Source organism: Siphateles boraxobius, unplaced genomic scaffold, assembly GCF_051911475.1.
Source record: "Siphateles boraxobius isolate OS27281-9 unplaced genomic scaffold, OSU_SipBor_1 49, whole genome shotgun sequence".
NCBI lineage: Eukaryota > Metazoa > Chordata > Actinopteri > Cypriniformes > Leuciscidae > Siphateles > Siphateles boraxobius.
Genome location: NW_027509130.1, coordinates 3,174,276 through 3,187,629, shown reverse-complemented (window position 1 = coordinate 3,187,629; position 13,354 = coordinate 3,174,276). Strand labels below are relative to the sequence as shown.

Sequence of the window (13,354 nt, the reverse complement as noted above, 5' to 3'; positions counted from 1 at the left end):
ATTCAAGCCTTACAGCTCTAGTAGTAGTGTTCAGGTTGGACTCCACATTTATCTCGAACCGTCCTGAAAGGGGCAACAGTATCCAAAATACTTTGGCAAGTTAAAAAGAACGATGAAGTTAATTCTTCAGTAGTTAGGACCCCTGATGTCATCAAATAATCCAACTCAATTAAATTGAAAGCCTCAGAAAATAAATGAGAAGTTGGGGGCTTTATTATCCGGCGGCGACGTTTTGGAGCAGTCACTTTATAGTCATGTAATGTACATATCTCAAATAAGACAGGGAAATGGTCAGAAAAAGTGGCATCACAAACGTCGATGTTACTAATAGGCAAGCCATATGTCAAAAACCAAATCTAATGTATGCCCACATATATGAGTGGGACAAACAACAGACTGAGTTAAATTAAAAGACTCCACAAAGATTTAAGAAAGCTTTGATCAGAGGCTTTTCAGGACAGCACACATGGATATTAAAATCCCCCACAATTCACAACCAGCAATACCAGCCACCTGTACACAGGATCCACGGTGCGCCGAGGCGCATAGCGGCGGCAGTCCACATCACAATCCCCGAACATCACACGAGGATCAGCATTCGGGAACAAAGCCAGGAAAGTATTTATTTTCACCAACCGACCACCTCGTTTCCCACGGCATCTGAATCGCTTCTTTCTCCTGGGAAAGCATGGGGTTCGGCGGAGATCAGCAGGTAATTCACACAGGAACGGTGGAGGAGAATAATTGTTTGTTCCACCCCGGCTCACAAAATAGATCGGCATATTATCCAAACCCGACCTGATGCTAAAAATTGTTTGGCGATCGTACACTAATAGAGAGTTTGTAGTATTTAAAATAGTGGATAAAAACAAAGTAAAAATCCCCATAACCGGGAGCAGCAGACGGCCAGCCATACAAACAGGCGCCATCTTTCTTGGATCTTGGAGCGACATGAGTGGGATTAATGTTGACTGATACTGTTAAAATACTGTTAAATGAACAGATTTTGGAAGTACACTGTAAAAGAAAACCTTACCATTGCACTTACCATAACTTACCGTAAATATTACAGTAGCAATTATTATGTTTTCCATCATTGAACTTAAGGCCCTGTCCACACGGACACGGATATTTTTATAACCATGACTTTTTTTACGCGGTTCGGCCGTTCGTCCACACGAAAACGCACTGAAACCGAACATTTTTGAAAACCCCTGCCAGGGTGAGGATTTTCAGAATTCGTGTTCGTGTAGACAGTGTAACCGGGGTTTTTGCCTTGCGATGTCAGAGTGTGCGCCGTTATCCACTGTGTTTGACATCAGATTTGCGCTTCTGAATGGCCAACGTGGCTTTACGGTTAAGGTTTATATCGCCGCCTGCTGGCGTGGCATGCTCTTGACCGCGCTTGATAGGATATTTTTGCGTTTTCATGTAGACGGAGACCGAGCATGTGTGGACGGGATTTTTTTTTTAAATGCTGGAGGAAAAACTCCGGTTAACCATCATCACCTGATCTTGATTCACTTAAGCTTTCATTGCTGCTGCAAACAAAATATATTATAAGAGTAAGGAGCCCAACTAATGGAAACACTAATCACTGTTATGGTAACTTCAAATGAAACAGAGTTAAACCTCTGTTAATTCTCAATAAAACTTTTGTAGACGCCTGACAGAAATAAAGTCAGTCTGGTTAGTAATAAGCGAAGCTGGCAGTGGTGTAACTTTGTTTTAAAAAGTGGTTGGGACAGTATAGTTTTTTTTTTTTCCTCATCAAAACCGATTGTTTATTAGTGGTTGTATTATATCAAGCAGGGGCAAGTTTTTGTGCATTATGTTTTGTGTTTCACCGTAACAAAAAAAGAGTCTCTCCGCAACGGATTGAAGCGCGCGTCCGTGTGAAGCCTGCGCGCGAGTCACAACAAAACACTGTATCCGCGCCACTGATAGCAGCAGCAACGAACACTTTGGTCACTTGATTTAAAAAACAACACATTTCTCGCCTCTTATTGAACATAAAAACTAAATGAATGTTCTACTAGAGTTAACTGGAGATTTTTTATTTATTCATATTGGTACATCCGTGCCGCAAGATGTTTCAAAAGTGGTGGGGACACAATCGACCCTGGCAAAAAGTGGTGGGGACATGTCCCACCCGTCCCACCCGCAAATTACGCCTATGGAAGCTGGTAATGCTGTTTGTGTAGTTGTTTAATCCTCCTCTGCTGAGATCTTCACAAATTTAATGTCTACTTTTATCTTCAGTGGATCTCATCTAAGGCTGTGTCTGAAGTCAGTTGTAGTCAGAGGTGTAAAGTCCAGGTTCAGAAAGTAAAAGTCCTCCTCAGTATTTTATTCCAATCACCTGGATTTGCTAATTCAGACAGGAGATAGAACTAATTAGTGAAATCAGCTTACTGAGTTCATCGGTGGAATAAACATATGGCAGGACTTTTACTCTGTGGCCCCTGGATTACCCACCTCTGTACATTGATTGGAATACTTGATCACTCGAGCGTCACTTCACAGTGTCATTAGCAGTGCTCAAAGGATCTGCCCTTATGTTGTTAAAGTTTGTTTATTTAAGAAATTCATTATAAATAATAATAAAGCAAGATCCTTTGTTGAAATATGTGAGATGTGCGGTTTATGTAAACTACAAAGGTAAAGTATAAATTAAAATGATTGTGACAGATGTGAAGGGGGAGGAGAATTGATACGTGTGTCACGTTTAGTCGATCAAACTCTTCCGCAAAGTGTAACCCGTGCATCCTCGCTCAAAGCTCCTCTGGAAGCCTCCTCACTCCTCGATCCTCGCCACCTCGAGGTGCAATTAGATAATTGAGATGTCCTTCAAGATGGCTGAGCTCGATCGGTTTCCGGGTCATAGGATGGAGGACGGAGGATCGAGGACACGAGGAGGGATATTGAGAAGCACCCAGAGAGGATACAACACCACAGAAGAAGATCAACACCTACTTCAACACGGCCGTTAGCCCCGCCCACCGATTCGCGCATTACACGCATAGGCCTACCTCGGCTCGTGATGACAAACCGGATCGAGCTACCAAGCAATACAAAATATTGTGCAGTGCCTGGTTGTGGAAGAAGACAGTCGCTGCATAACCTTCCTCTGGATTCCAATAGGACTGCATGGTTAAACTTTATTTTTAATGACATTCCAGCTGATGAGGGTAAAAGATTGTTCGTCTGTTCGCTTCATTTCACTGAGGATCGTTTTGTAAACAAGACTGGATTTGCAGACCGATTAAGATTAAAGAACGGTGCTGTGCCGTCTATATTGGATCTGACAGGAATGGTGCAACACACGGACTCTGGGTCGAACATGTATGGGCGAATCATTCCGGTTGCCATTTTACAACATTGCACGTTTTCAAAACAATTTCCCCCACGTGCACTGACGAGTGAGTTGAAACTCATTATAATAGGCAAAACTGTTATCCGCTCACAGCAGTGGGCGTTTACTTCCAAGTCTTCCATAAAAAACGAGTAGCCTCTCACTGCATCCTGCGGTGGACATCCAACCTGGCCACATCCAAGTGTGACGTAAGAAGCCACCACGCCCATGCCCAAATTGGACAAATTCTCATTAACGTTAACATTTAAAAACAGGAAGAAGCATCGAGAAGAGAAGAGAAGACGAAGGTAACTGCGAAACAAACATGCACAAAACAAACTTGCGGTTTTAGTATAAACACTGTTCAACATAATATGAATGAGTTGTATGAGAATGAGATGTTACCTGTTGAAAGCAGCTCTTATCACTTTAATAATAGTTTGTAATGAGGTCAGTGCGGTGCGGCTGATCACTTGACTAGCATGCCTGCTCCGCAATTAGCGCGAAAGCCCACGATATGTAATAAATTGTCAAAATATCAATGTAATTCGAATCAATAAGGTTTGATGATGTTGTTTTAGAGCTATGAATTAGCTTCAACTTACATTTGGTCATTTAACTCCCCTGTGATGTCAACCCTCATGTGGTGTTCGGATCAATTTGACCCGGAGAAGATTTTCTTTTTCCCGAAAATACTAGTTAATGTTATCACTTTGGACTGAAACTTAGTGACTTTGTTCCCAAACGGTATAACTAAATCTCTTTTTTTTTGTGTGGAAATTTTCTTATTTTTTTGTGGGGGTTTTGTTACCTTGTTACACTTGTGGTGTAAAAAATAGGACTTATAAGTCACTCATTATACCATATTTTCACCCAATCTTGGATTCAATGTTGTCTTTCAATTAGGACTGGTTTTATATTTTGATTTGCATCTGAATAATCATAGGCCTCATTTATTTGAGAGTAGGCATTTCATTTTTTGAGTAATTTAAAAAAAAAAAAAATTAATTTTGGAAATATTAAATAAAATCTGAAAAAAATTGTTATTGTTGATCACACTAGTCAACTTAAAATTTTCACCAGGAATTTTGTTTTGAAACTTTTGTTTTGTAAAAAATATGGCACATAGTCAAAAATGACCGGCCTATAAAAAATAGCTTATAAATCACTCATTATACCATATTTTCACCCAATCTTGGATTCAATCTTTTGTCAACATGTTCTCTTTCAATTAGGACTGGTTTTATATTTCTGTTTGCATCTGATTAATTGTGGTCCTCATTTATCTGAGAGTAGGCATGGGTCAAAAATGGTCACAATGGCCGACCATTGAAAGTGAATGGGAGAGACTGAAAATAACAGAACAATTTAGTTTTCAGGAGCATGCTCATTATTTTCATGTACATATATGAGCATGTGTGCTTGCAAACATTGAGCCCTTGGACATGTGCATGTATCGATACATTTATACACACGCTACCCAGACACACACACGTTAAAACACACAAACTTTTTTGAGTATTACACACATTCTTTTCCACAGAGAGAAATTTGATCCTACCCTAACCTGCATCTAATATACATTTATTCATCTGACATTACCACACACACACACACACACACACACACACACACACACACACACACACACACACACACACACACACACACACACACACACACACACACACACACTCTCACACACACACACACACACACACACACACACACACACACACACACACACACACACACACACACACACACACACACACACACACACACACACACACACACACACACACACACACACACACACTGGCCGTGACTGCAGTGACCCGGCTTCAAAATAATCTTTCTTTCATGTTCTTGTTTCATCACAGCTTCCAGACAAAATATTATGACATTTTGTTTTGGAACTGTGAGGTTCTCACACAGAACTAGACAATATTTACAAATATACATCATGTGATAGCACAGGCATATATAAATGCCTCACAGCACCTTGCTTGTCATTCATTTGTGGCAGCACAATGGCAAAGCAGTTCTCTGCGCATGATGTTATTCATCAGATTTTTGACTCAGAAACTAGTGAAGAGGAAATGCAGGATGCATCTTGCATTGAAGATGTTTCTGAAGAGGAAGGCACCACTGAATCGGCTACGGAGCTTGAAACAACTGATGAGGAGCAGTCTTCCAGTGATGAGGGCCCAGCTGAGGTTACCATTCATTCTGGTCACAAGATGGAACTTTGTCCTAGTCTTCATCCCCACCTATGAGGCAAGGCAGGTTTTCTTGTCAACATGTTCATGAAGATGAAGCCAGGGCTAACAAGATATGCCATATCCCGAATTGATGACATAAAATCATGCTTCAAATTGTTTGTGACGGAGCCAATCGAAAACATAGTCATATCCATGACTAATTTAGAGGGAAGAAGAGTCTTCAGAGACATTAGTCGTGGATATGACTAGTTTCTAGACCATTCCAAGCCTGCCAAAGCGTCACAATTTAACTGCACCAATAATCTGTAGCGTCACACCTCTACACAAATAACCTCATCTTTATTATAAACCAATAACTATGGTAACAACCGTAAACATATTTCCGACAGGAAGCAGCGCCATTTTGCGCATGCGTACAACAAATCAAGTCACGTGCCGTATTTGGAAATGGGCGAAGCTTCCGACGGCACACTTGGATGGGCCAGGCTTCTGACGTCACACTTGGATGGGCGTGGCTTGTGACGTCACACTTGGATGTGGGCCGGGTTGGATATCCACCGCAGGATGCAGCGAGCTGTACTTGGAAAAACCGGGCGTTTTTGAGCTAGGCTCAAAACGGAAAATAGCCTATTACTTATTCATTTTGATGTTTTTGAATGCAAAAACCAAGCGAACGTCATAAGTTGACCTCAGACAACAATATAATAAAATTTAAAAAGCCAGTTCATGACCCCTTTAAAAGATATCAAAAATCCTCCAAAAACTGCACAAATGTTGAGTAAAAACTTTAATAAGTAAAATTAATAGAGTAAAATTACATTTGTAAAAAAATTATTATTCTGTTACAAAAATTAAAGGTTTTTGTCTGGGGGCCCTGGAGACCCCAAAGATTGTAGACACAAATGAAGATAATCAGAGGGTTAAAAATGTATAACAAATCATTTATCTGGCTGTCAATAAAACTGAAGTCAGATAGAATTGTTTTATAGTGTACTTAAATTTTTCAACATTATTTACACATTATTTATTTTTGGTGATTTTTACAATACATATGATTACAAAACTGCTTTTAAGGAAATAAAAAACTGAAAATACAACTATTGCATTTTGTATATTTTTCTACAAGAATTTTAGTTGTTTCCTCACCAGATAACATGATTTCTTTCCATTAATATGATAAACATTATATTAATTTAAACATTATTTTTAAATACATTTATGTAGATATAATAGTGTCTGATTGACTGGTCATGTCTACCCTTAATAGTTGTAAAAAAAGAAAAAAAACGAATGTTTACATTTATTAACATTGCTGTACCCTTTGCATATACAAATAAAACAATAGTCTATAGAAAAATAATAGTGATAGATTAATGAGATAAAATTCACCTCAAAAGAAAATGACATTCATTTACAAAATAAAGCATTTTAGGATCAAGGTGGGTTTGTATTTGACATTAATTTCAAGTCCAGTCAAGCATCTGCACATTTTACTTGAGACATTTTGCTTCCCATTATTCACATTGGCCCATGATCATTAAAGCTTTCCAAAATAAAAATGGAAGTTGTAAAATGAGGTTCATTATGAATTTTTAATTTTTTCTGAACCCCATATCTCAATGTATTGCATTTTTTTGTCTCACTGAGGAGTGAATGGATAGACCAAAAACAATATTGTTTTTGGTCTATCCATTCACTCCTCAGTGAGACAAAAAAATACAAAATAATACAGTGGCATCTAACATCTATAATAGGGACCATTTCCAACACACAAAACATAAAAAACAGCAGCACAAACAAAATTATATACAGCTGTACAACGTCACTTTCAGATACTTATTGACACACTGTCATGGATCAGAGTTTGAAGCAGTTGACAAGATGTCTTCGCAGTGCACCTTATAAAGAAAAAAAACAGCAGCAACAAAGATTATTATTTATTATCGTGAGCATAGCTTATCTAAAGCTAAAGAAGTTTTGATCATTAATTCAATTCAACTATTAATTACTATTAATTCATATTAAATAAAAATTTATTTATGAAAATTGTACATATAAAACAATTGGCTTACTTCATGGCCGACATGTATAACTGAAGTCCAGGTATTTAACAGTTCCAACACAAGGATCGCCGAAAATTGTGTTGTATGCAGGAAGATAACACTTCTTTCTTCCGTGGCACCTGATTCATAGACAGAAAATATGTACTTAAGAATAGCTTTATAGACATTAGAAATATATTTTTATTGTTCTTGTAAAATATATAAAATGAAATCGTGAACATTAACACATTTTACTGTTATCTGTAAATCTTACCGATGGGACACTTTATTAGTGACTGTTCTTCTGCAGCGTGTGTTTGAGGTGTGATACCATGGTATCCCTTTAGCACATGTTACGCGATTAGTCCGTCCATAGGTGGCTTTAATAATGTGTATTGTTCCAGAGGTGTATTCTGACACATGAAAAGAAAGCAAATTGTAAGATTTAAGTCTCTCTCATACTATCCTATTGGGACACAAAAGGCCAAAAATATTACTTAAAAACTTAAATATAAGTATAATTTAAAAACTACACAGCAAAATCACCAGTGTTAAATTAACACTGCTCAGTGTTTATATGAGTCCACACTCAGAGGGTGATCAATGAACACTGAAGCAGTGCTAAAGTTAATGAGATAATTAAGTGATTAATTGAGTGATAATTGAGCATTATCGACAACACCTGAAGTTAACAAGCAGAATCACTGGAGAAAATTGTAATTGGTATGTTACCATTATGGAGATCAGTGTTTGCTTTAGTTGGGCTCTTGACCCTTACATTATTAACTTTAGTTCTTTGTTTGGCTGCTATACCTGAGTTATAGCTGCCTGATGAACAAAGAGAAAAGGTGTTATGATGGAGATGGTTGTGTTATAGCATAATCAATAGATGGCCTGAATCACTGAACTCATTGAGAGCATAATTTCAGAGTTAAGTTTACCTTATGGATTATAGCAGCACTGTCATTGTGGAGTATGCATTTTTTTTAGTGATGGCCAGTTCGTGAACGAATCGTTCTTTTGAACCGGTTCTTTGTAGTGAACCGGTCGAACCAGTACACTAAATCGGACTGAATCGTTCGAAACAGTTCGCGTCTTGCGTCAGTGCTGATCCACAAGTTACTAAAGTTACTCACTTTCAGACATGCCTGACAGTCCCTCGGACTCGAAATAAACCAATATCCAGGAGTATATTTTACTCCAGTAAATCCAACAGTTCACTGAACTGAGACGTGCTGAGGAGAGAAGTGATGAGCACCTGCAGCCTGCAGCACGTTTTTCGAAATCGAATCACCAGTACACTCACTGACTGAACCGAAAACGGTTTCTTTCGGACGCGTCCGACATACTGAGAGCCGATGAGCTGGAGATACTGAGCATGCGTGTAATTATTTTCCCCGGACGAAATACATGCTAGGCTATTTTATTATTTTGTTGCAAACCAAAAAGGGTTACTAAATAAAAAATATTGGAAATGTTTATGACTTAATTACTGTATTATCACTGTATGAGTTTTTTAAACAACTGGTGGAGCGAAAGTATTAAATTGTTTATTTAAAAAAAAAATTGTCTTAAATGACTGTGAATTGTTTTAGTTGGAGATGCTGTTGAAGCCTAAATGAAGAGTGCTTTATGACCTCAATAAGGGATTTTGGACAAAAATAACTGAGTTACAGTAGGCTGTTTTAACCGAAAGATGTATGGCGATTTATGAAATTCCTGTACTGTAATTATAGTTAATGACACATTCACAAATTTAGTTTGTATTAAATAAACTGCTTTAATAAAACTGTCAAAGTCTTTCAAACAATACACCATTAAAGTTTAACAAAGAAGAATTGTTGAAAAATAGTGCATTTGCACTGTATTTAACTCAGGCAATGCCTGTTATTATCTTGCAATATTGAACACAGATTTAATTAGGCTATCTAGCATTCAGAAATATGAATGTTGTTTATAAAACATTACAGCAAAATAATTAACATGAAAGCACAACTGCTACATTTTAAAGGCTTGAAACACAATTAATGTTTTGTAAAACTGTCAAACTAAACATTTAGGCTATTTGTGTTAAATTAATGCATGATATTTTCAGGAACAGTTTATTTCTAAATAAGTTCATTAAAGTACAGCGAGGGGGGTTCAAAAGCATATGGAGCCGCCAGCTCTCTCTCTCTCGCGCGCGATCAGCGCCGTTTTGCTACAGCGATTCTCAAGAAGTGTTGCAGTTTCTAATCACCAGTACACTGAACCGAAAACTGTTTCTTTCGGACCCGTCATCTGAGAACTGATGATCCCCGCGGGATGAAAGAATTTACGCCATTACGTCACTCTAAATGACGTCATTACGTTATGACGTAAACGAACCGGTGAACGAGTTTTTTGAACCGGTTCATTGAAACGAACTGTCCGAAAGAACCGGTTCGCGGAAAAGAACCGAACTTCCCATCACTAATTTTTTTAGCCTTTTCAATTAAATCCAAATGATCAAATCATTACAAAAAAAACACCTTAAAAAGTATTTCAGATAGGCACATACAGACATCAAGAATTAGCATATGAATCTCAACAATGGTGACAAACAGATGACCTCTGAACATGAGCTCATTATTTATTCATGCAGCAATGCATGATGGGAGCCATGATTGAGATTTGATTGGTGGCATCCATAATACACTGCAAAATGCTTTATAATTGTCACCATTGTTGAGAGTCACAGGCTAGTTCTTGATGTCTGTTTACAAAAAAAAAAAGTTTTGTATGTTATTTGGATTACATTGTAAAAGTTGCAAATATTGTGATTTTCAAGGACAGTGCTGCTATAATCAATAAAGTAAATGTAGCTCAGAAATTGGGCTCTACTCAGGTCAAATGATTGTGAGATAATGATAATGTTAAAACACAATCAACACCATCAAATCACCTTTTCTCTTTGTTCATTTTGCTGTTATATCTCCGGTACAGCAGCCATACAAAGAACTGAAGTTAAAGACTTAAGGGTCAAGAACCCAACTAAAGCAAACACTGATCCCCATAATGGTAACATACCAATTACGATTTACTCCTTCAGTGATTCTGCTTGTTAACTTCAGGTGTCTTCGATAATGCTCAATTATCACTCAATTAATCACTTAATTATCTCATTAACTTTAGCACTGCTTCAGTGTTCATTTAACACTCTCTGAGTGTGGACTCATATAAACACCGAGCAGTGTTAATTTAACACTGGTGATTTTGCTGTGTATAACTCAATATAAAATACTGAGTTCCTCACCACAGCTGAGGATGCCAATCCCTCCTTCACATATCACTGCTGCTTCTATTCCTGAACAGATTATATAGTAAAATCACTTGAAATAAAAAATGTAGTTTAATAAAGTTTATAATATAGTTTAGACCAAATTAGACATTATACATCAGTCAATTCGCCTTCTTACCATGTTGACACAGAAACAGCAGCACTGAAAATCAAAGTCAAACAGAAACAAACTAAAACACTGATTTGAAGAGTTAAAATCATGCCAGTTTAGCCAATTTTAAATCATTACTTACAAATGATCCAGCTTAGCTTTTGCACCAGCATGTTGAAGGTGTGAATCAAAGGGAAACTCTGGAATTCTCTTAAGGAGGCATATGTGTTCATGGTTTTTATAACAAACACACACTCATTATCATCTGTTTACTGTTGATAACCAATGCGGAAATGGGAGTTTACAATCTTAGAAATTTCAAAACAAGCAAGATTATAAAAAAACAAAACTTGAAAACGACTACATGGATTTGTGAAAATATCATTGTGACAACATTGTGGCAAGCGCTGAATTCCATCACAACACCATTATAGATAAAAACCTTAAAGTCAAGCTTTATAAATCCAATTGTAGAAATAAAAAATAACTACATGAGGAAATGGTGACAAATAGCCGATTCATCTTTTGCCGATTCATCTTTTGTTGATCGTTAACTTGGCTGATTTCACTAGCAATTTTTTTATGATTCTATTGCAACCTATTTTACTGCTTTGTTTTGATCACGTTCAGTCACCTTCATGACCCAACTGAGAGTCCTGACAAATTTCCGGAAAAGTTGTTCCTGTTGTGGGATTGCACATAACATTTTGGAAACATTACCAAAGACCAGGGGCCTGATGCATAAACGTTGTGTACACTGTTAGACCTTACCAGGTTTTTTTTTACAGTAAAATACTGGCAACACTGTTGCAAGTGAGTTACAGTTAATTGTACAGTAAGTTACTGTAAAACAGCACTAAATTAAAACTCAAGTTAACTAATTTCACTTGCAGAAACCGACTGCCTCAAATTGACAAACTCTCATTTAAATGTATCAACTAAAATTTGTAATACACTAACGATGTGAAAATAAGAAAACAGAACTTATTTCATTTGACATCACAAAAAAAAAATACATAAAAAGATTTCCACTGGATCAGCAACTACACGCCGCTTGTTAAATAAAGCAACACACAGCATATCATCAATGTTTCTAGATCCTCTCCTGGACTGAAGCTCAGGCTCTACTCTTCAGCACAATGGTGACCCAAAAATGTTTATTTTACAGTAAACTACTGGCAACCGTGTTGCCAGTATAAACCTGTTTTATAACTTGCAGTTTATTACTGTTAAAATACATTTCGTGGGTGTGTCTTATTTTATCTTATCCTAGAACCCAGAATGCATTGCGACATGAAACCTTTGATTGTCACCATTGTTGAGATTCATATGGTGATCGTTGATCTCTGTGTGCCTCTGAATCATGCAGTTCAAAATGTTTAAATGCATTATATGATTACTATATTCTTCAAAGGGTCTGATTACAGAAATATTGCTTGATTTCATTTGGAAGAATCACAGATATATGAAACATCCATACATTTAAAGCTTATACACAGGATGTGATCAGAGAATCATACTTGTCCAGGATGGCTATGGCATCATCACAACCGCCATAAAACATCTGATCAACTTCTCCTTGACATTTGTGACCCGTCACAGAAACCAGGGACACAAGTCGGCAGCACAACTTTCGAGCAAAATGAGAAAGAAGAGTTTTTTTTCAAAATTGGTGATTTTCAATTTTTTGGAGAATCTGTTAATTGAAATCACGAAGAAGCCTCTCCATGTTTGAGATAGCAGTATTGGTATATTTAAAAGCTTACATTTTGAGGTTGAAATCGGCTTGTTTTCGGAGATTCTAGCATGCAGTAGGGGCGTGGCGTGTCATTGTCTGTGTGTATTTCCATACTGAATAACCCGGCGCTTTTGCCCCCGCCCTCCAAGTCAACCACATGGCTACTTATTATGCTGTGCTCTGGCCAGCTCTCTCTGATATCAAAATTCAATGAAGATGGATGCCGCAAAGATTGTCGCAGACGAGATGAACCGTCTGGCAGTTACACCGAAAATGTTTTCGCCGCACTTCGTGGGCTCGGGAAACTGAACCGGAGGTATGGGCGCAGCGCGCGCGCCCTCAGTGCTTCAATACGGCGGCTCGGCTCGCTGACAGCGGTGGCTGGCTGTTTCATATGTGACGGAGAATCGAAATAGAGGATGCAGTTAAGACCTTTGCTGCTGCGATGAAGGCCTGCCGTGCGTGTTTCTGAAATGTAAGTTAAGCTTAATTTGCTCTTTAGTCGTTATTTAAGATGCTGAACCTGCTGATGATATAATGTGCTTGCGGACATTTCATTTGTGTGTGTATACGCACATAAGAAA

General features: G+C 37.8%; 2 long non-coding RNA genes across 2 annotated transcripts; both read right to left on the bottom strand.

Moving 5' to 3' along the window:
- Window positions 1-7,346: 7,346 nt before the first annotated feature.
- On the bottom strand, window positions 7,347-7,862 carry LOC143711196 (uncharacterized). Its single transcript, XR_013194779.1, has 2 exons — window positions 7,653-7,862; window positions 7,347-7,478 (listed from the first exon to the last, which is right to left on the bottom strand). It is a non-coding gene; the product is annotated as an uncharacterized LOC143711196 (long non-coding RNA).
- An 85-nt stretch (window positions 7,863-7,947) lies between these two features.
- LOC143711195 (uncharacterized) lies at window positions 7,948-11,275 on the bottom strand. Its single transcript, XR_013194778.1, has 3 exons — window positions 11,060-11,275; window positions 10,897-10,947; window positions 7,948-8,035 (listed from the first exon to the last, which is right to left on the bottom strand). It is a non-coding gene; the product is annotated as an uncharacterized LOC143711195 (long non-coding RNA).
- Between the last annotated feature and the right edge of the window lie 2,079 nt (window positions 11,276-13,354).